The sequence below is a fragment of the Kogia breviceps genome, chromosome 6 (assembly GCF_026419965.1).
Source record: "Kogia breviceps isolate mKogBre1 chromosome 6, mKogBre1 haplotype 1, whole genome shotgun sequence".
NCBI lineage: Eukaryota > Metazoa > Chordata > Mammalia > Artiodactyla > Physeteridae > Kogia > Kogia breviceps.
The window spans coordinates 28,582,788-28,605,674 of NC_081315.1; positions in this window are offsets into that span (position 1 = coordinate 28,582,788).

A 22,887-nucleotide genomic window follows, 5' to 3' on the forward strand; every position below is an offset into this window, starting at 1 on the left:
AATGAACACGTTCTGGTCTCACGATGAGTTATGGATGAAACCTATGTCAGTGAAAAATGTGCCTCGTGGGAAAGCTACAGCACTCTCAAATATATGGCTTTTTTCCTCCCTGCATCTCTTGATGTGGAACACATAATCTATGGGAGACGTATGCATGTTCATGCACAGAATAAATCAAGAGTGAGCCCAGCAGGCTTGGGATGTGAAACAAGGCCAGGAAAGAGAGCCCACTGCTTTTCTGTTACAGCAATCCGATAGCCCCCAAAAGTTCCCGGCCATCTGTGGGAATATCTGCTTTTGACGGTAGGCTTCTAGAGGGTAGCAATGTGTCTTTTTAATCTCGTCAGCAATACAACTTTTAAGTGACTACTTGGATGTTGGAATGTAGGTAATCTGTGGGATGGTGTTACAACTTTCCCGCATTAATTGTGTTTTCAGCACAAAAGGCTACCTGTCAGACAAATTGAGCACCGTTCATGTGAAGAGCGTTGCCACAGGTAGCTCGGGAAGGATAATGTAGATGGTGTGCAGCTTGTTAAGGCAGAGACTTTCACCTTTTTTGATGGTGACCAACACTTAACACATTTTACATTGAGATACATTACACACACACACACACACACCCATACACACACACACACACACACACACACCCATACACACACATGAAAGATTTTTATGAAACAATAATTACCCTAGCTATGTGCAATGTTCCCTAATTTTCCCATTCCATTCCATTTTATTTCCTCCCTCCCTCCCTCCCTTTCTTCCTTCCTTCCTTCCTTCCTTCTGTCCTTCCTTCCTTCCTTCTTCTGTCTCTTTTTTTTCTTCTACATATTAAATAGGTTGTGCCTTCTGTTTGAACCACTCTGAATTAAGGGGCCTAAAGAGACACAGCAGAACATCTGTGCTCTATCAAACAGGCTGACTGTAACCCAACCCCTTGGGGGGCCGAGCCATCACCAACACCTAGCACAGGGCATAGTGTATTAGTAGCTGTAAAAAGATACAAATGATGCTTACTTCTTGGTATTGCTGTGAGAATGAAATGATCTAGAACAGTACTTGACACACAGTTGGCCATCATTTTTATTGGTAATGTTATGATTAAAGACTCAGTAGCAATTTCTGTCAAGCACAGCCCATTTACTTGGCCGTTCTCTTATGCGTTCATTTTGGCAATGCCTCCTACATTTCCTGAACAATGCAAAGCGTTTTACATTCATTACAGTTACCTTCTCAACAACTCTATGAGGCAGGGACTATTAGTCTCAGTTTATAGATGAGGTTTAGAGTGGTGAGCTCCTTGCCTAACATACCATATCTAGTCCTTGACTCCAGAGTCTGAGCCATTATATGGAGGGAAGTGGAGTCGAGTAGAAGGTATTTTAGACAGATAGATTGGCAATTGCAGAAGTTTGGGGGAGGATCCTAACACTTTATTTCATATATGTCATTTCCCCTCTCACTTTTGGGAATACTGTGACTTGGATAAATGTAAGGAAGGCAGACAAGATACATATCATTTGCGACATAAGAAAGGAATAAGAAAAGTATGGGTTTACTTTTTTTCAAGTTCCCATACAGCTACTTTCTTTCAGAAGCTGCTTCTCCGCAGTCCTGTGGGTATGATACTGCTGTGGTTGGCAGACTGGAGTCATCAGAAGGGATTGGAACTCCAAATTTGATAGAGGTCAAGGAAATGTGGCAGGAGATAGGTTATCTGCAAAGCCAGAACAAGAGACAGCCAAGGTCAAATGGGCAAATCTGAGACAATGGAGTACCAAGTAAATAAGAACATTTAAATGGATAAAGCTCTGGATCTGGTATTGTCAGGGAGTACAGGTTGGATGGGCAGTGACTAATTTCTTAGGGTGAATTTTATCTGCCCAGTTGCAACTTTTGAATGGCTGGGGCTACCTACCGTCTTTGGCGTAAGCTTTCATTTTTGAAACCCAGCTTCGATAAGGGTGGCCATTATAGCCACCAAGTTCAAGAGCCGGTGGCTCTTTCTTCATGCAAAATTCCACTCCTTATTAATTATAACTTAACCTGCTTATTGAAAATTTCTTTTCCAATTTATATCCTCAGTGTAGTGAAGCCACATTTTCATATGTCATATGAAAATATTTCATGTTTATTGCACTTCCTGTCTGGTTCTCCAAGATGAGATTTGAAAATCAATTCACTCTTGCTTGTCTTGAAGGAAATCAAGGGCTGTCTACCTGTTGATCATCTACTTTGGTATCATGGGAAAAGAAGCTGCACTTAATGCCAATGGCCTGTTTCTGAAGGAGATGTTTAAGGTGTTCTTAATGCAGAGTGAGAAACCCTCTCTTGTGGAAACATAAAGGGAATTTCCTTTCTAAGGATGTTCTTGTTATAAGTTTTTCACCCTACTCTGATTTTCCTGTAAAGTTTGCTGGACTTTTTACTGATGTATCCTGATCCATCTTGAGTTATATCTTCCCTACTTGGAACCCTAAGATTAAATGCCTGGGCTTCCCTGGTGGCGCAGTGGTTGAGAATCCGCCTGCTGATGCAGGGGACACGGGTTCGTGCCCTGATCCGGGAAGATCCCACATGCCGCGGAGCGACTGGGCCCGTGAGCCATGGCCGCTGAGCCTGTGCGTCCGGAGCCTGTGCTCCGCTACGGGAGAGGCCACAACAGTGAGAGGCCCGCGTACCACAAAAAAAAAAAAAAAAAAAAAAGATTAAATGCCGTTTGACATGAATGACTTTCATGATCTGATGCCTTCTATATGCCAGAGAGTTCCACTATTATCAATCTCCTTCTCCATTTCCAGGCAGCCTCTCACCATTCTTACCAAACTACCAAATATCCACACATATGTTTGTGCACATTTTCAAAATATTTAACCTGGTACACCATGAACCATGGACACTGATCTTAACAAACCACTTGGTATTGACTGACTAATAGCCTAGTTCATTAGTATTTCACATTAGCATTCCAAATCATACATATCTGGGAAAAAGGAGTTATTTCTTAGTACTCCCTATTGGTACAAATGGGAGGTTTAGAAACAGAATTCCTGGGCTGTCCTTTGAATAAGATGCTCAGCCCTAACACTTCCCTTCTGCTGGGGTCCACTTCTCACTTTGCTGGGAACTCATGGACTCCTGTCTGCTTTGTAAAGCTCTTCTTTCTCCACTGCTCATTGTTACTGCCAGCAGTTTTAGTCTGTTGGTTTCTCTGAGCTGATGTTTTTACCTGTGAAATGTCCTTGCCTCCTTTATTGTGTCTCTTTCTGCTGATCTCTAGTATATCACCACACAAAGTTTCATGGGAATATATGTTTACTGAAAAGCTAGGGAAGTTAAAGAACATGGCAGTGACTTAGGAAGAGTATGTTAAATTCTCCTTTAAATATGACATTTACCACAACTCTATCCATTTTCTAGGGGAAAAGCACTCAAAAGTTAAACCCTTCGGAGAAAGCTCTCTCTAATAGGGTTTCTCAACGTCAGCACCAATGAAATTTGGGGCCAGACAGTCCTTTGTTGTGGGGCTGCCCTGTGCATTGTAGGGTGTTTAGTAGCATCTTTGGTTCTATCCACTGGATGCTGATAGCACTTTCCCAGTTATGATGGGAAAAATATCTCCAGACATTACCAAATGTCCCTGGGGACGCAATATCACCTGTGATTAAGAACCAATCCTCTCAAGAGACTTACTCTTCAAAATGTGGTCTACAAAGTAGCAGCAGCAGCAGCACCTGGGACCCTGTTAGAAATGCAGACTCTGTCTGTGCCCCGGGTGTACTTCATCAGAGTGCATTTTGACATGATCCCCTTATATGGACCTTAAAGGTTTTGCAGCCCTTCCCTAGAGAATGTCTCCCATTCGGTACCTCTTCTGCTCTACGATCAGATCCATTGTTTTCTCAGCTCTCCTAATCTTTTCTGGATAAATTCCTACCTTTTGAGGAAAATTCCTCAAGCTGCTCACAGGTATTTGTGCTGACTCAAGAGCCATAGCCTTCCCCCTTCCTTCTACCAGACCTTTCCCTCAATTCTGAGTTATTAAAGCTATAACAGTGCTCCAGAGGCTCTAGAATAATATCCCAGAAGACGAGCCTGGGTGGGAGAGGGGAGGGGGAATTTGGGTCAACAGGCCTGTAAGGAAAGCTCAGATGGGTACTGACACTCCATGTCTGTCCACTTTGATGTTTTCTTGCTTATAGGATTTGGAATTAAGCCTAGGCTGGTTCTGTAGATAGTGCTGTTATCCATCATGAACTTATAATACACTTTGTAACCCATGAAATTCAGAATCTATGAACTGGCACTAGGAAACATTGAAAGTCTATCAATCTTTTACCAATTATTCTCCTCATTTCCAGCAGTCTTTAAGTTTTAGAGTACAATATCATTGGTTAACACTCCTTCCCAGTGAATTAATTTACACACTTGAATACTGTACCAGCAGGGCTAATATACCTGTCTTATTTTGACACCTAATATCCATTTTCTTTTAAAACTGTTGTTTGGTCGTCTATTTTAATATTCTTGAAATTTAGAACTGGGGCATACACACACTTTCAAATACTTATACCCTTTACATCTCAGTTCATAGGTCATTGTTTAACAGTTAAGGCAACTAGTAGAATACACACCCCCACACATTCACATACACACAGTTGTCAGTTGCTGGGAGACAGGGTGAAAATTGGGGGCCATATAATTATAGAGTTAATAGGGCTGGGTATAGTGTGAGACAAGAAACTTACCTAGGGCACAAATGCTCTCTCCCAGGTTCCTGAAAGTGCTGACTCTGGTTCTCACCCTGAGACCTAGTATCTCCATTCTGTGAGTAGCTTGTCTTCTTCCAGAGTCATTTCTGTGTCATCAAAGTCATGGATAACAACCAATGTCCCTGTTGTTTCAAGATTTTTGCTCTTTGTTTTTATTGTTCCCTACACTGTTTTCCTAGTCTCAACCCTTAGTCTTTTAATTTCATGAAGTTTGGCCATCCTGATTTCTTATCTTCGATGAAGATAACCCCAGTAACGTGAAGATTAGGAAAGATAGGATTCAGAAGACCAGACTTAGAATTTTGTTTCCCAGATTCATTATCCCCATATGCCAATTATCAATTTATTGCCATCTCACTTCAAACCTACTCTCCTTTGCACTGTTTTTTTGATACTGAATCTGGATCCTATACAGATTTCTCTTTTGCCAACTAGCTTCATGTTAAGCTTTATCAGTAGAGGATGCTAGAGGAACTCAGCATGCACCCCTGGCTCTGTTGCCTTTCTTCTTGCTTCTACAGTGCAGTGGCTGGCAGGTACTTTCATGTGTACCTTCATGTGTCAGACCAAAGGATACACATTCTCCAGCAAGTTTTTCTGGCACTTTAGCCAGCATCTTCTCAGTGAGTTTTGCAGGCACCTCAGCAAGGGGCTTTTCAATGAGTACCAGCACTCCAGTGGGCAGCTTCCTTGACAGTGCAGCCAGGGAGACTCCTGAGTGTTCACCCACGTCAGTGCCCACCCCCAGCAAGTTTCTCTGGCACTCCAGCGGGCTGTCTTCTGCTTGACAGTCCCACCCTGTGGTACCTCCATGAACTTCAGTGTCTTCCAGGGGTCTGAAGCTCCACCCTCTCCAACAAGGTCTACATCTCAGTCTTGAGGAGAGACGAATCGGGACTTCCAAGCTTGCCTCTTTCTTGAGAATTCTTTCTCATTCCTACAAGTAGCAGCTAGTCCCTTCATCTGCTCTTTCAGTAATCCTTAGGATTCTCTTTACCCCTTTTAGTATTATTCCTCTTTTGCCTATTTAATAATTCTGTATGTAAAATTTTTCTGTTCAGATCGGTTGGTGTAGTTTCTGTCTCCTGACTGACTCACCCTCCAGTCCAAAAGAGAGGATGTACTAAAACCTGAATCTACTCTGCTTTTAGAAGGTGTCTGCAGGAGAGACAGGGCTCTCATAAGGATCCTCACCCATTTCCTTGTAGATAGATTAGAAATGGCAGTTCTGAGTGGAACTACTTGGAAGTAATGAGGGGTTCATTAAAAGGTGGCGTTCAACAGTAAGTCTTTGCTACTTCAGCTTGTCTTTCTGGTTCCTTCCTTGTTCACCTTCTCCCCTTCTCTAGTTGATTAGAGTATCTGTTTGGGTCCTATCTGCAGACTTTTGATTAAGCCTTAGGCTTTCCCTGAGATTGATTATCTATCTATCTATCTATCTATCTATCTATCATCTCAGGGAAATATATAAATCTATATGTATAGATTAATATGTATTACATATACATTTATATGTATATATTGTATATATAGATAGATATTTCAGGGAAAGCCTAAATTATATATATATAATATATATAAACCTAAACATTTTATATATATATATGTATATATATATATATATATATATATATATATACACACATACACACACACGCACACACACAAAATCAGGGTCTCCCTGGAGGAAATCACAGACTCTAACTTTTGTCTATTTTATTTTGTTTTTGACAATTCAGAGTCACTGGGATTGGTTTTGTCCATGGTTTTCTGCTCTCAATGAAGAGTCTTTCTGAGTAAGTGCTTGTGTGTATCCAGTATTAATGTTTTCATGAGTAACCATTCTGAGACTAATTGACTAGCCATTCTCATATTGCTTATGAGGTTTAATGGGAAAATGTAAGATTTTTCCATTCTTCATTTATGATTTTCTTGCCGGTTGGATCAAGGGGCCATCTGCTTTATACAAAGAGTTTTTGAATACTTTCACGGGACTCTGATTAAAGTGATTGGCTTGAAAACATACATCCGCTTTACCATGTCCTTAATTCTGAGTTTGGATGCAGCTAAAAAAGGAGACATTAATACGTTTTAGTTTTTAGAAATAGGTCTCATATTTAATATGCATACTTATGAAAAATAAACTATACATCAGCATTTGAGCCAATGGCCTTAGACCTAATTTATAGCAGTAAAATATTACAACACTGATTTCTGACTGATAAGCTTCATAAATGGACTGCATGCCTTCCAATATGTTCTTGGCAAGTATACCTCATTTTATTTTCCTGTTAATAAAATTGGCATAGGATTACATTGGGGGGGTCATATATCGGCTGCATGTATATTAAATGCAAAATATTGTTGCTAATAATAAATACACTGAAGTTGGAAGGTTGACAGCTATCTAAACTCACACACTAACCTTAACACAGCTGCTCAAGTAAATGTTTGGTTTAACAAAGTGGCTTTCACGATCTCCCATATTTCTTATTCTGAACTTTCCATGAGCATTTTCATTTGTACTTTGAGGACTCTATCTCAGGATCTTAGAGTAACCTATGTTATCTGTCACCATTATACTGTCATGCCAGGAAAAGATAACTGTTCCATACATTTATTTGATACAAATATCTTATTGGACTTCTTTTTAAAGATAGTGTGTCATTTCTAGATCGTGAAGATGTAGAATAGAGGCAGAACTCAATTTTTTCCATCTTTGTGGTCAGCAGCTTCATTCACTGATTTTGCATCTTAGTTATACTTTAGTGTGGAACAACCATAAAAAGTTCCATGCCAAATAAAAACATGATGTTTTCTGCTTATGGCATTAGTGTTATTATGGAACACAATTCCTCTGTTTTGAAAAACAAGAGAGTTTGTTATGAAAATGAGTTTCCCCAGAGAATGCCACATGACTGTAGGCTATTAATTATACAGTTTTATTATTATCTTTTGTTCCGAACAATAGTGCTCCTGAGGTCCTGTGGAACTTTTCTCCCATGCGATCATGTCGAGTTTTGATTAAGCATTATTATACACAGTTCATTAACAATGTATCTTAAAATGAGTTTTTGATTGAACATTTTTATTGGTCGCTTACTATAATTGATGGATTCTGTTGAAATTTCACATAAAAAATTTGCCAGGATGGTTACAGTATTTTTCATTATGCATCATTATGCCCCTTTTCCCTAAAAGAACCCAAGTTTCTTTTAAAAAAATTAACTTCCAAAAATTAGATATTGATCTGTTGCCAAGGCAGTTGCTCCTTCCATAGTTCAATTAGGAGAGAAACAGTAACTGGTAATGTTGAATAGGAATAAGAAAGAAATTGGGAAATTAAATAATCCTGTTAATTTAGCCCTCTTTTCCCTAGGGCCCAAGTCATACTTTAGGAGAGAAAATGAACTCTTTCAAGTTGATAAGGGTCCTTATAATGTATTACTGAACTTGATCAGTTTCACTGGATTCTCCAATATTATAGTAATCTTAATGTTGACAATTTCTGTTCTTAGCTTAATCAAATGGTTAAAAGTAATTTGGCAATTGGTCAACTAATTACTTTTTCTAATACCTTTATATTTAAAGAAAACTAGAAATCTCTTAGAAATTATTTAATGTATTAGTAAAAACTGCCTTATAATTTTTTTATACTGAATTTATTGTCACTGTAGGTATTCAAGCAAATGCTTGATAGCTACACACTCGGAAGGAGAAAATGGTAAAATAGACCATCTTTAATATTTCTTCCAACTCTAACCTTTCATGTGATAATTGTATAAAAAGTAGGACAGAGATAGAAAAAGAACAGGAAATGGAGTTTGCAGACTGATATTGTTTGGCTTCAGGCAAGTTACTTAACTTCTCTGGGTTTCAGTTATCTTACCTCTGAAGATAATGAAATTGAATTAGATGATGATAAAGGTTCCTTCCTACTGGAGCATTCCATGAGTATTTTCCTAATGTCTGAGGAATAAATGAAAGTCCTGCAAGAACCTATTTTTCATTGAGGAAACACAAACACGTGGGGGTATTGGAGCCCATTCCAAATGATGGCAAATTTAAATTATAAAATTCCAATGATATTATAGTTTTGGTATCTATTACATTAACTTAAATATTTCTACCTAATCTAACTTTTTGCATAGATTTTCTCCTACTGAAAATACAAATAAGAAAAAAAGGAAAAAAGTTTTCTCTTTATAATTCTCTAGTTTCTTCTTTGAAATAGGAATTACTGCTGCCACTGGAAGCTTCTATGAGCTGGATCATGCTCATCTATGTCATCATAGAGAAAGGGTCAAATTAAAGTTTTCGGTGCTGAGCATGGGATATTTTTCAGAAAGGGAAGAGCTAGTCATTGCTTGCTTTCTTAAATCTCATCTACTGATTGTCATTATCCTTCCCCTCATATCTGTTTTCCTCTTTTTCCCTTGGGCAGAATATAAGGACTATTAGCTCACAAATACATTTCTAACCCTGGTGAAATCACATAGATTGAACAGTTAGAATTTTGTCAACCACCCAGACATTTTGGGGGGCCAAAAGTGCTCAGTCTTCTAAAACTTGAAAGAAAAGGAACCCTAAATGTCAAGTCCATATTTTATCTGCTCTAGAACTCTCTCTTCCTCCTCTTTCTATTTCTCTGTCCCAACATCCTACTCCTTTAAACTGCAGAGCACCACTGCAAGGAAGGAAAATGTGCCAGGAATTCACTCTGTAACACTGAGTGGACCACACTTCCTCATTAACTTGTATCTCAGAATTTATCGATGATTACCTTAAGTGGTGGTTAACTAGGACACGTTCTCTACCACATCTTCTTGCACCCTATCTTGCAATTTAGGTGGGGAAAAAATTATGGAAAAATATAATGTGAAGAAATTTAATCCATTGTAACATCAAGTTCACAGGTCAAGTTTAAAACTATATTGAAGTTCATTCACATGATATTTTGGTTTATTTCCCATATGTGAGGTGAATGAGCAAAGTAGATTTGTGAGCATTTAATGTTTTAACCGAATGGAGGATAATTACTATTTCTGCTCAAATGTAAAACAAAGTGATAAGATACATTTTATTGCCCATTTTATTGTGGGTTGAGGTCTACTGAAATAATAAGAATTTCCTATTCCCCTAATATATCTTAACATATTTGGGTAAAAGAAAAATGTTCCAGAGTCAAGATGGCAGCTTGAACACCAACTAATTATTTGTTGGTGTTCTTAGCCAGAAGGGGAAAAAATAGACAGGTGTGGCTCTAAGCAACATCTATTGAACAGCTTAATATATATATATATATATATATATATATATATATATATATGTATATATATATATACACATACACACACATTATATATAAATATATATATATATATATATGTATAGGCTTGTTGCTTAATATTATATTCTTCATGTAGAAAGAACAGAGTATGAAAACAGTTCAATGATCCAACCTGGGAATAAAATGGAAAGGCCAAAGTGTCTTATCTTTGGCCAACAATAAGGTCTTCTGGGGAAAGCATAGAACTTGATAGTTAATAATCCTGGATTCTAACCTTCAGTCTGTCTTGACCAAGTAGTCAAGGCAGACCTAGGAAAGTTAATTCATCTCTATCAGCTTTACTTTCTTAGTCAGTGTATGGACAAAGAATTGAGACATCCTTGGAAATCTCTGGCAGGGTGCCTAGCAGCCAGCAGGCACACACAAGGTAGCAGTGGGTTCTTTCTCAGTTTTCTCATCCATGAAGTGAGGGGTTTCATCTATAACACAATCATTTTCAAGTTCTTTTTTCTTTTTTTGAAGCAGTAGAAAAGCTATTGAATAACACCAACAAACTTTACATGGAATCTCAAGCTACCACACAATCAGCACACAATCACCAATCTATTCAGCACCTGAAATCATTAACTATTTCTTGGGCCAATACACAATCTGTGTGGGTTACACATAACAATGGTCTCTAGTGTTTCATCTTCTGTTTCCTCAAGGTAATTCCCCTGACATTTTATGATTAAAGGGGGTTAATACTGATGTGGTGAATGATAATGATCCTTTGAAATTGTGTTGGAGGTCATGATTCTATAAATAAAGAATGGCAAACCTAACTGCAGACAAGCCTGATTCAGGCAGAATCCTATAACGGATGTCATTTATCTGTGCCACTGACTGTGGGTGCTGGAAGTTTTACTAAAATTACCATTTGGGGCCCACCCTGTTCAGATATCTATTTTTAACAATACACTAAAAGTTTCTTTGAATTCAAGACTATATAAAGACAAAAGAAGCATTTGGTTTAGCATAAATCAGACAATCGTAATAACTATATATTTTACTAAATATTTAACTTACTTAGACAATATCTTTACTTAGCAGCATGGCATGGTTGGGAGAGCCTTCAGACTCAGACTAAACTAATTAAAAATCCCGGCTCTTTCATTTATTAGCTTTGTGACCTTGAGCAATTATTTTATCCTTGCTAAGCCACATTTTCCTCATTTTTGAAATGGAGATGAGAATTCATTCCTCATTTGGGTTGCTGTGAGGTTGAAAAGACAAAACCTGTTCTGGAGCCCAGCATTGGACCCAGCTTATAGCAGATGCCCTTTACCTATTAATTCATTTTTGCTTCAAATGTGGCCTGGTGCTAATGCTCACTTATAGTCCCTCCTCAACCAAAAATTGGAGAAACTTGACAACCAAGTTAGGCTAAGGAGCTGTACCGGTCCAGCTTGGTTCCTCATCTTATTTTACTTTTCTTTTGTGTCAGTTATTGATCATCGCCAGAGTCTTGAACTGATTTTTACACTAATTTACAGAGACGCTCAGGTTCTGTGTTATTAGTTGTTAAATGTGTACACGCCACAAAGAAATAAATGTCTGCATGAACTGTATGCCTATCATCCTCTCAGCTACTAATGCTGCTGCAGAGTTTCATGCAGTTAGAACAAGAAATCAGCTTTCTTTCAACATGTGCTCTGCCAAGTACCTGCTATTGTCGTAAGTTTAGCTAGGAATGTGCCATGTCTCTCTCATTAGATATTTTTTAGGTAGTAATGACTCCACCACATGAAAATTTTGGCTCTTCTGTGCCGACAGCACTAACTCGAGAATTAAACTCTCACAAATTTAACATGCAGACAAGACACTTGGGGACCTTTTTAAAATGCAGAGTCCAATTTAGTAGGTCTGGTATAGGGCCTGAGCTTCTGCATTTCTCACAAGCTCCCTGGCGATGTTCATGCAGCTGATCTACAAACCTCAGTTGGAGTAGCAAGGCTCCAGGTCCATCCTAGGTCACCTTGGCAATCATCCAGTATGGCCCCTCCACCATATCTTTTGCCCACCCACTTAGAAGAAGCAGATTTGGTTTTGTGTTTATATCTGTTTATTTCTGTATTACAACCCAGCCATGTTTGAAATACCAGCAGAACCAAGAAAACCCTATTGCAAACTTGGAAATTTTCGGCTGTTTATCTCCAAAAAGTTATCTTCCAAAAGAAAAAAAGCAAACAATAACAAACACAACCTTGTGTCAATTTTAAATGCTGACCTCCTTTTATACAACTTCCTTCTTAGTGAATTTAATCTTTTTTTCTGACGATCTTGTAAGTTGATTTTCTAACCACAAAGAAAGTAAAAATCCGTCATGGAAAAAACCCATTCTTATGACTTTGAAAACTATTAAAATAACATTGGCTTGTGACTACAGCTAGCCCCCCGCAGGCCGAGCATTTATAATAACACACACTCTTTCTTCCCAACTTGCCTTCAACAGTGAGCCGTCTGTAAGCCCTGTTTAATCAATGAGAATGATGCAGATGTGAAATGGATCTTCATGGATTTATTAATTCATCAGTGGCCGCATTAAAGACGTATCAGGTAACCTGTTGGTCTCTCTCCGAATCGCCCCCTCCCACCCCTAATCCTAAATCATGAGGATTTTCAGAAATGTCATAAACTTCATTATTTTAAGAGCTGTTTCTTAAGAAAACTCTGGGCCAAGCGTTCTAGAATATATTATCGCTTAAACACAGATTTTCATTGACAACATTCTGTGGGCATTCATTTAATATTAATATCAAGCCAAGGAAATAATGGTCCTTGTTTCTTTCCTTTAAAATGACAGGAATAGTGGGTACTTGTTCCTTCTGAAAAACAGGAAATATCTAAGCCAGCAGTATTCACACTGGTGTCATTACTTGCATTACTTCAGTTATCGATTGAACCTTGCCAAATTCTCCACGATGCATCTGTCTACCAGGGAGGGAGAAGCTTGCGTGAGAGATTGAGTTGTAAAGGTTATCTCAGGATCAGATGATCTGCAGCTCCCTGCCTTTTAAAAAGTCTTGAAAGGCTGGGAAACCAGATAGTGACCGAGGCACAGAAAATGGGGCACCTGGCTGTAATTTTCTGAAATTAGTAATGTAATATTTTTACATAGTTGGTACAGAATTTGGACTTAGTTCTTCAGAAGGGATGCCTAAACCAAATAAACACTCATCAGTACTCTTTTCTGTCACCTTGAAGCAACCGAAGTCTGAATATTTTCCAGGGGTAGAACTCGGGGGTCCGTAGGAGTTTCCCAGATCCTTGAAGTTCTGCCTTCCTAGTCATTTACAGGGTGAGAGGGAAGGGGGACAGAGCAGCCAGAACCAGAGGTCTTGGATGAGTTCATGCACAAATCTCAGGGAGACTTCTTATTGGCCCTTTGCCAACGTTTGAGTGGGTTGTATTTTATTTTGTCCCTTCTGTTGAATCTAGACTGACAATACCCCCCCCAGAATCTTGCCCTGGGGTCTGCACATTTATAAACACAAGAAAAGGAATTGTGGAGGCCTCAGTTTGTTCTGTCGATTTGGAGAATGCTGCTGGGAGTCCCAAGATCAATAAAGTACTGGCTTCCTCCCTTTCACCTCTTCCTTGCCAGTTTTTATTGCCCCAAAGTTGCCTTTGTCCTTTTCTTCCCTTTGCTCTTGGGGATCGGTGCCATAGCCATCTGATATCTCTCTTCTTCATCTCTCGGGGAAGAAAATAATCCTAAATGCTGCATTGATTACATTTCAGGATTTTGCCAGCAATACATTTCAAGCTGGAGGGAAGGATGTGACTGCCTCTAGGTCCACCTTTCTTGTCTCTACCTTTACCTGCAACATGGCGTAAAGTGCAGGGCTTTAGGCTTTGTTTGGACAGGTTTGCCTATTGTTTTTCTGGTCTTGGCAGAGACTTCAGTATATATTAGTCCACATGGCTGTGTGCCCACCCAGTATATTTATTTCTGTGTGCCTGTTCCCATTTCTGTCTGCATGTGTGTGCAGGTAAGGGGGTTGCCTACACATGTGTAAGCAAAATATATGCGCCGTGGGTGGCTTCTGTATGAGAGAGAAGGATATTTATTTAAAATGTCAAAATAAGGATGATAAAACTCAAATGAGGGTAAAATAGAAGCCCAGCCACGGGACAACACTGTGATACTTTGATAATTGGCTTCTCCTCAAGATCCTCCTCTCTCTCTCTCTCTCTCTCTGGAAAACCAACTTATGCTGGACAGGCCTTCTTTTAGACCAACAACTAGACAACCAATAGGTGACAGAGAACAAAGAGGCATTCTGAAGAAACTTCCTTTCATCTCCCATGGACTGAAAATGAGTTTCATTTATTCATTCTGCTGCAAGAAGACCCAGAAGCAAGCATGAAGTTTCTCAGATGCAGTTCTATACTCCCACTTAAGATGTCCTTAGATTTCCCTGAATCTTTCTCTTCTCCTTATCCCCAGAACTAATACAGAAAAGCAAGAAAGTAAAAAAAATATGCTCAAAATAAAAGGAAATTTGGATAAAGCCCTCTTCCTAAGTAAAAGGAATACAAGTTCTTGCTTCTTCTACCACTACAAACTACTCTTGCCTCTCAAGAATAAATTACTACTGCTGGGGCATATATATCTTCCAGAATTTTCTCTGAGAGCTGTTGTGGCTAGCCTCCAAGGGCACCCTCTCCTCTGCAACTCTGTGACTCCTTTCTGGATTGTGGTCTCACCTCGGGGGAATGGCCGTTCCCTGCTGCTTGAGAAGAAATGCAGGTGGTCTTGGTTCCCACTCAGAGTGTACTTTTACGTTAGAAACAACATTTCTTCGATGATCAGTCAATGGCTTATCCAAACTGGATAATGGCTAAAGAGAGGCACAGTGAACAGGCTAGTCCCCATCTGGTTGTTCATTTCCCTTTAATTTTTTAAAAAGAAAATTCAGCAGTCTTTCAGATGGGCTGAGGGACTCCCTGAGGGTGAATAGACATGGAGTTGATCCATGTTAGCTTCTGATATTGGACCCACGTGAGGCATGCTCTCGATCCACGCTCCAGCCTCATGTTTAGCCCTCTTCTCCATGCCTGACAGTCCTTACCCTGTTCTGAGGCACCATCTGTCTTCACAGCTTGCCTACACAAGGATGGAGTCGTCCTTGATGCGGCGGCCAGGACTGCAGCAACAGGCACTGATGCCAGACAGCACAAGTGGTTACGAGCATTGAGAGTCGCCAAGGAGACTCGGAGACCAGCACATTCATTACTGGGGTGGGATGCAACTCAAGGCAACCCATACCGTCCTGATCTAAAAAAAACTGGAGCCAAGTGATGGACACTGACTCCAAAAATGTGTCCATCACATTCAGAGATGTGAACAAATGTAATATCAGTTACCATTCACAAAAAATTTAATATAAGTTTTCACTGTAACCCACCAGACTTCAGTGCTTCTTTTGACTTGTGGAGCTAAGATTGGATGAAGAATGTGTTTTCTGGTGGCCAACATCTCTAACTCTGGGATTCACGGTAAAATCAGAAAAAGGGGGCTTCCCTGGTGGCGCAGTGGTTGAGAGTCCGCCTGCCGATGCAGGGGACACGGGTTCGTGCCCCGGTCCGGGAGGATCCCACATGCTGCGGAGCAGCTGGGCCCGTGAGCCATGGCCGCTGAGCCTGCGCGTCCGGAGCCTGTGCTTCGCAAGGGGAGAGGCCACAACAGCAAGAGACCTGCGTACCACAAAAAAAAAAAAAAAAAAAAAAAAAAATCAGAAAAAGGTACAGACATTTTCCAACTGTTTTCTTCCAGAATGACCCACTGGTTGACTATTCAGATTCTAAGAAACCATTTCCCAGGTGCTATGATATTGCTGGCTATACTGAACTGTCTCGGGCAATTTAATCTATTTAGTACTTCTTGTTTCAAAGAATGAAGACAGGTAAAATCTTCTTTTGGTCTAAGAGTGGTTAAGAGACATATGACTATAATGAAATTATACAACAACTTGATTCTTTATCTTTCCTTCCTAATACTGATTCAAATTCTGATGAGAATTCTCAGCATAATCTGTATCCTTCATTTTCTTCTTCAATCTAATACACAGTTCATCCGCAATGGAGTCCTCTTGATTTTTTGAATCTATCTCTTTCTCTTCATTCCCTCTATAATCTCAGTTCCCAGCCTCATCATACCTGCCATGAATGCTTTAATGGAACCTTAGCTTGTATCCTTGTCTGCAATCTCTAATCTCTTCAAATAATCCAGAAGAATTGGTTTAAAACACAAATCTAATTGTTCGCTTCACTCTTTCCTATTTTATTTTTCTCCCTGGCTCTTATCACCTTTAAATTTACTAGATACTTTTCTTATTCATTTTGCTTATTATCTGCCCTTCCCCATTTGACTACCAGCCCCTTGAAATCAGGAATTCTTGTCTGTTTCTTCATGGCTATAAATACTGAGTCTAGAAGAGATCTGGCATATACTAGGTGCTCAATAAGTACATTTGGGGCTTCCCTGGTGGCGCAGTGGTTGAGAGTCCGCCTGCCGATGCTGGGGACACGGGTTCGTGCCCTGGTCCGGGAGGATCCCACATGCCACGGAGCAGCTGGGCCCATGAGCCATGGCCGCTGAGCCTGCGCGTCCAGAGCCTGTGCTCCGCAACGGGAGAGGCCACAACAGTGAGAGACACGCCTACCGCAAAAAAAAAAAAAAAGTACATTTGAATGTTTGATATCCTCTGCTTAAAAATCTACCTTGCCTTTCTGTTTCTTCCAGAATGTAGTACAAACATCTTAACACTGGATTTGAGAAACTGCATGCTGTCCTCAACCTAGCTTTCTACCTCCTTTCCTTGCATCTTCCTCTGCACACACCTTTTGTTCAGGTAACTTGAGTATCCTGTCATTCCTTAAGCTTGCCATGTTTTGTCCTACATCTCTGCATTTGCAAATGCTACTCCTTTCATCTGGAAAACCCTTCCCAAGGCTGCCTAGAACACAGCAGATACTGATAATTGTCTCTTCAGTCATCCTGTCAAACACTTCATTCACCCATTTATTCTTTCATTACCTGACCAACCTCTGTACATTCTTGAAGACCCAGGTGAAATTTCATTCCTATGAAGCCTTCCTAAACTCCCTGAGTCGGGATTGGTCACATTGTTTCAGTGCTTTCATAATACTTTATATATAACTCTATTTTTGTTCCTATCACATTAAGTTGTAATTTATCTTGTATGCTTCCTTTGTCTTACTCTGGACTATGAGATACTCCAGAGTAAGGAGTGAGTCATTTACCAACTTGCCCCCGGTACATTTTACAGTGCCTGGAACATAGTAAGTACTCAATACATGCTTAATGAGTAAATGAAGAACCAAGCTATTTGGAATAGATACATGTTTGGAGAAGAAGGGGTCATTGTTTTAGATTGAGGATTCAGCAGATGAACTCCATAACATTCTATCCAGATACCTGAAAAATCTCAAGGAGTTCCTTTACCATTTTTATATGAAATGTATATTTAAGTATTACTAAAATAATAATATACCTTATGTGAAATTCTTAGAATAGCAGCAAAATAACAGAGACGTCTTGGAGCTATGGACCAAGTAATATAATAGTGAATTATGTATACTGAGTAAAGGACAATGAAGCCAGTGGAAAAATGTTTAGAGCTCTTTGGGTCTCAAGGATTTGCACATAATTCTCTAGAAAGTCAATGAGAATGATGAATGACTAAGTAGGACAACATATTGTTTCTAGAGCAGAGAAGTTAACCATTTCAAGACAAAAAAATACTATACAAACGTGATGATTATCCTCATGTTTATTTTTTAAAGTGATGAATGTGCCCAAAAGTGACTTACTTAAGTTTAAATGTAATCTTGTTTTTAAAGTAGGTACTCATGTTTCCTGAATGCCAAAAAAGAAGAACTACCCAGCCATTTTGTTTTCCAATCTGTCATTCATGCCTCAAATCCATGTTTTTTGTTTTTATTTTTTTTCCAACCTGAAGCTGCCCACAGAGAAAACAAAATAGAACTTTTGAAAGATATTGTGAATGGGCAGATAATAGTGCTTTTCCCGAGAAAGAGTACTTCTTAAATGAACTGACAATTTTCTTGGGTGGCACAAATGAAAAAACTAGCATAAAAATCTCTAAGCTTCACTTTAGTGTTTTATAATAATGGAGACTAGCTTTGACATACTTCTGTGTGCTTATCTTAATCCTCCAGGACTGAGAATTCCAAGCAAATTGCTGAACCTGCCGTGTTTGCCTGTTTATCTGTCTTCCATCTGCACAGACTATAGACCTCACATTGTTCACTTAGGAGTCCCTGTGATTGTCCAAATGTCTATTACAAAATAGGGTGTCTTAGTCCTCTGGGGTAACTGGCCATGGTACCGACAGACACAGATGGTGAATGAATGCACTAATATGTCTGTTCATGGTGGCAATTGCACAGAAATAATATATTAACTTGGAAGGCTTGCTTCCCATCTTTGTTACAGAGTTTTTGAGGCTATGTCCACATGCACAAAATGAAGTAGAAATTTAAGGCAATTATCTGGGTAATATTTTGGGGGAAAACTTACAGTCACTTGTTAAATAATCTGTGATTAATTTTAATCTGAACTTGCTTAACCAGCAGACTTTCCTGATGGATTTCACCCCATTTATTCTTTAATTTACCCTGCCACATTTCCTGTGTAGTCAAAATCGTAGTATACTTGGGTGCTTGAAATGCAAAGCTGTGTTTCCTGGCCCCTAAGGAGAAAAAAGAAAAAAAATGGCAATGTTTCACCATAACTCAATTATTATTTATAGGATATTAAACAAGAGCTTAAGTTTTATTTATAAAGTAGGAAGCAGAGTGTCTATCCCCACATAGGAACAGGACTGTGATGAAAGCAGTTTGTAACCTTACAGATATAATGCAGTTCCCTGGTAGTCCAGTGGTTAGGACTCTGCACTTCCACTGCAGATGTAATGCTGTTGGATATATTTGCAGATGGAGCAAGGATGATGATAAGGGATAACTAAAGAGATCTGGATGTATATGAAATTTTCAGCAGGAAATGAATCCTCTCTTTCATTAATCAGATGCTGACAGTCTGGAGGTCATTTTGACATGTTATAGAAGTGCTATATACATGTATAGTAAGGCAAGGATCTCTGCTCAGTATTCATTCATGTTCAGTACATGAGTGTTGACTGATCTTGCATGAGAAGGCAACACACATGAGATCCATTTCTGCTTCCCTTTTGTCTTTGAACTCTTTTAACCCCACCTCCTTCTGTTTTTCTACTTTGCTGCCCCTTCTGCTGACTTCTGGTGTAATTTTTTGTCTTTTTTTAAAATCAAATTTCCCTTGAAAATTGTAAGAGTAACTCATTTTTCCTGTAATGAATAATACAAGTAAATATACAAAGAGAAAAATAATTAAGACTCTTCCCTCACCTGCTCACTCTGTACCCCTCTTCTTGATGGCCATATCCCATCAACTTCTACTAAGTGGTGATGTTAACAGCCTGTGTGCATCTTTGCATTCTTCTTTTCATGCTACACATCTATATGTACAGAAAAATGTATATGCACATGTACATTTTTGGCTGTTTTTACTTCTATGAAACTTGAATTATACTAAACACATCATGCTTCAATTTGCTTTTGTTACTTAAAAAACCATTATGGATTCAGAGGATAGTCAAGATGAAGGCATTGAAAGTTCCTGAATTCACCTCCTCCAAGGAACACACCAAAGCTATAGCAACATATGGAACAATTACCACTGGAAAAGAACTGATAACTGATTGGACAGGTCCTCCACAACAAGGAATAAAAGGGCCACATGGAGACAGTTAGGAGAGGCAGAGACATGATCTCACCAAAAACTCCAACCCTGATGTTACAGGGTTGACCCACAAAAGGGAGGGATCTCACAGGTATAGAGCTATTCCCTGAGGAATGAGGGATTTTTGCCCCACATCGGGCACCCTAACCTTTGGGACCTATGCTGGAGAAATAAGTCCCCCCAAATCTCTGACTTTGGAAACCAACAGGGCTTATGTTCAGGGGTCCCAAGGGCCACATACAGACACAGCCTTATCAAAGCCATGGGTATGTCCTTGCCCCATCCCCAATGATCTTCCTCTGTGTCACTAAAACAACAGGCATGCCCCCAACTCAGCATGCTCTCACAACAAGTTGATGAGAATAGTTCACACAGGGGATGCCCCTTGATCACCTGGCATTGGTGGCCAGAAATGCTTGCATTCCAGGACCCCACAGGACTCAGGAGAAGACTGGATAAACACATTGACAACTTCATCAAAGGGATAGAAAATATGAGAAGGTAACAGATAGAAATCACAGAACTGATGAATACGATAACAATTAAAATATACACTAGAAGGATTCAACAGCAGACTAGATGAAGCAGAAGAATGAATCAGCAACCTGGAAGACAGAGCAGTGAAAAGCATCCAAACAGAGCAGCAAAAAGAAAAAAGAAAAAGTAGAGATGGCCTAAGGGACTTATGGTACAACATCAAGCAGAATAACATTTGCATTATAGGGGTCCCAGAAAGAGAAGAGAAAGAGAGAAATGGGTAGAAGAATTATTTGAAGAAATAATGGCTGGGCTTCCCTGGTGGCACACTGGTTGAGAGTACGCCTGCTGATGCAGGGAATGCGGGGTCGTGCCCCGGTCCGGGAGGATCCCACGTGCCGTGGAGCGGCTGGGCCCGTGAGCCATGGCCGCTGGGCCTGTGCGTCCGGTGCCTGCGCTCCGCAACGGGAGAGGCCACAGCAGTGAGAGGCCCGCGTACCGCAAAAAAAAATAAAAATAGAAATTTAAAAAAAAAAAAAAGAAATAATGGCTGAAAACTTCCCTAACTGGGGAAGGAAATAGACATCCAGGTTCAGGAAGGCCAGAAAGTTCCAAATAAGAAATCAAAAAGATCCATACCAAAACACATTATAATTAAAATATCAAAAGTTAAGGATAAGTCAAAGACAGAATCTTAAAAACCTCAAAAGAAAAATAATTTGTTTTGTAAAAGTGAACCCCATAAGATGGTCAGCTGATTTTTCATCAGAAAGTTTGAAGGCCGGAAGGATGTGGCATGATATATTCAAAGTATTGAAAGAAAAACTTCCAACGAAGAATACTCTACCCAGCAAGGTTATCATTCAAAATTGAAGGAGAGAAAAGCTAAAGGAGTTCATCACCACTAAACAGCTTTGTAAGAAATGTTAAAGGGACTTCTTGAACTGAAAAGAAAAGACATTGACCAGCAACAAGAACACATATGAAAATAAAAATCTCAATGGTAAAGGCAAATGTACAGTAAAGGTAGTGGATTAACCACTTATAAAGCTAGTATGAAGGTTAAAAGATGAAAGTACAATTAACTATAACTACAATAATTAGTTAAGGTATACAGAAAATTAAAAGGTGTAAAATATAACATCAAAAACACAAAACATGGGGGAAAGTGTCAAAATATAGAGTTTTTAGAATGCATTCAAATTTAAGTTGCTATCAACTTCAAATAGACTGTTGTATATATAGGCCATTATATGCAAATCTCATTGTAACCACAAAGCAAAAACCTATAATTGATAGTTGATACAGAAAAGATAATGAAAAAGGAATCTAAACAAAACAGTAAGAAAATCATTAAACCACAAAGGAAGCAAGTAAGAGAAAAAAGAAAGGAACAGAGAGGAACTACAAAACCAGACAGAACAATTAACAAAATGGCAAGAAGTACATACCCTTCAATAATTACTTTAATTATAAAGGGACTAAATTCTCCAATCAAAAGACATAGAGTGGCCAAATGGTTAAAAAAAACAAGACTCATCTATATGTCGCCTACAAGAGACCCTCTTCACATGTAAGGACACACACACACAGACTAAAAGTGAATGGTTGGATAGAGATAGTCCATGCAAATTGAAACAAAAAAAATATGGTATAGCTATACTTATATCAGGCAAAATAGCCTTTAAAACGAAGATTGTAATAAAAGACAATGGAGAATTACATAATGATAAAGGAATCAATTGAAAAGGATATAGCATTTGTAAATATGTGCCCAACACAGGAGCACTTAAATATATAAAGCAAATAACAGATTAAAAGGGAGAAATTGACAGCAATAGTAGTAGAGGACTTTAATATCCCACTTACATTAATGGATAGATCACCTAGAAAGAAAATCAATACCAAAAAAATTGACCTTAAATGACACATTAGACCAGGTAGACTTTATATATATGTATAGAACATGCCATGGGAAAGCAGTAGAATATACATTCTTCTCAAGTGCACATGGAACATTATCTGGGATAGATCACATGTTAGGCCACAAACAAGTTTCAATAAATTTAAGAAGATTAAAATCCTATCAAGCATCTTTTTTAACCACAATGGTAGGAAACTAGAAATCAATTACAAGAAGAAAGCTGTAAAGGTCACAAATATGTGGAGATTAAACAATACGCTACTGAACAACCAATGGGTCAAGGAAGAAACCAAAGGGAGAATTAAAGAAAAACCTCGAGACAAATGAAAATGGAACTACAACATTCCAGAATCTACTGGATGCAGCAAAAGTAGTTCTAAGAGGGAAGTTCTTAGTGATAGAGTTCTACCTCAAGAAACAGGAAAAATCTCAAATAAATGGTCTACCTTCACACCTAAAGGAACTAGAACAAAGCCCAAAGTTAGAAGGAAGGAACTAATAAAAGTGAGAGAGGAAATAAATGAGAGAGTAAATACACAACAGAAAA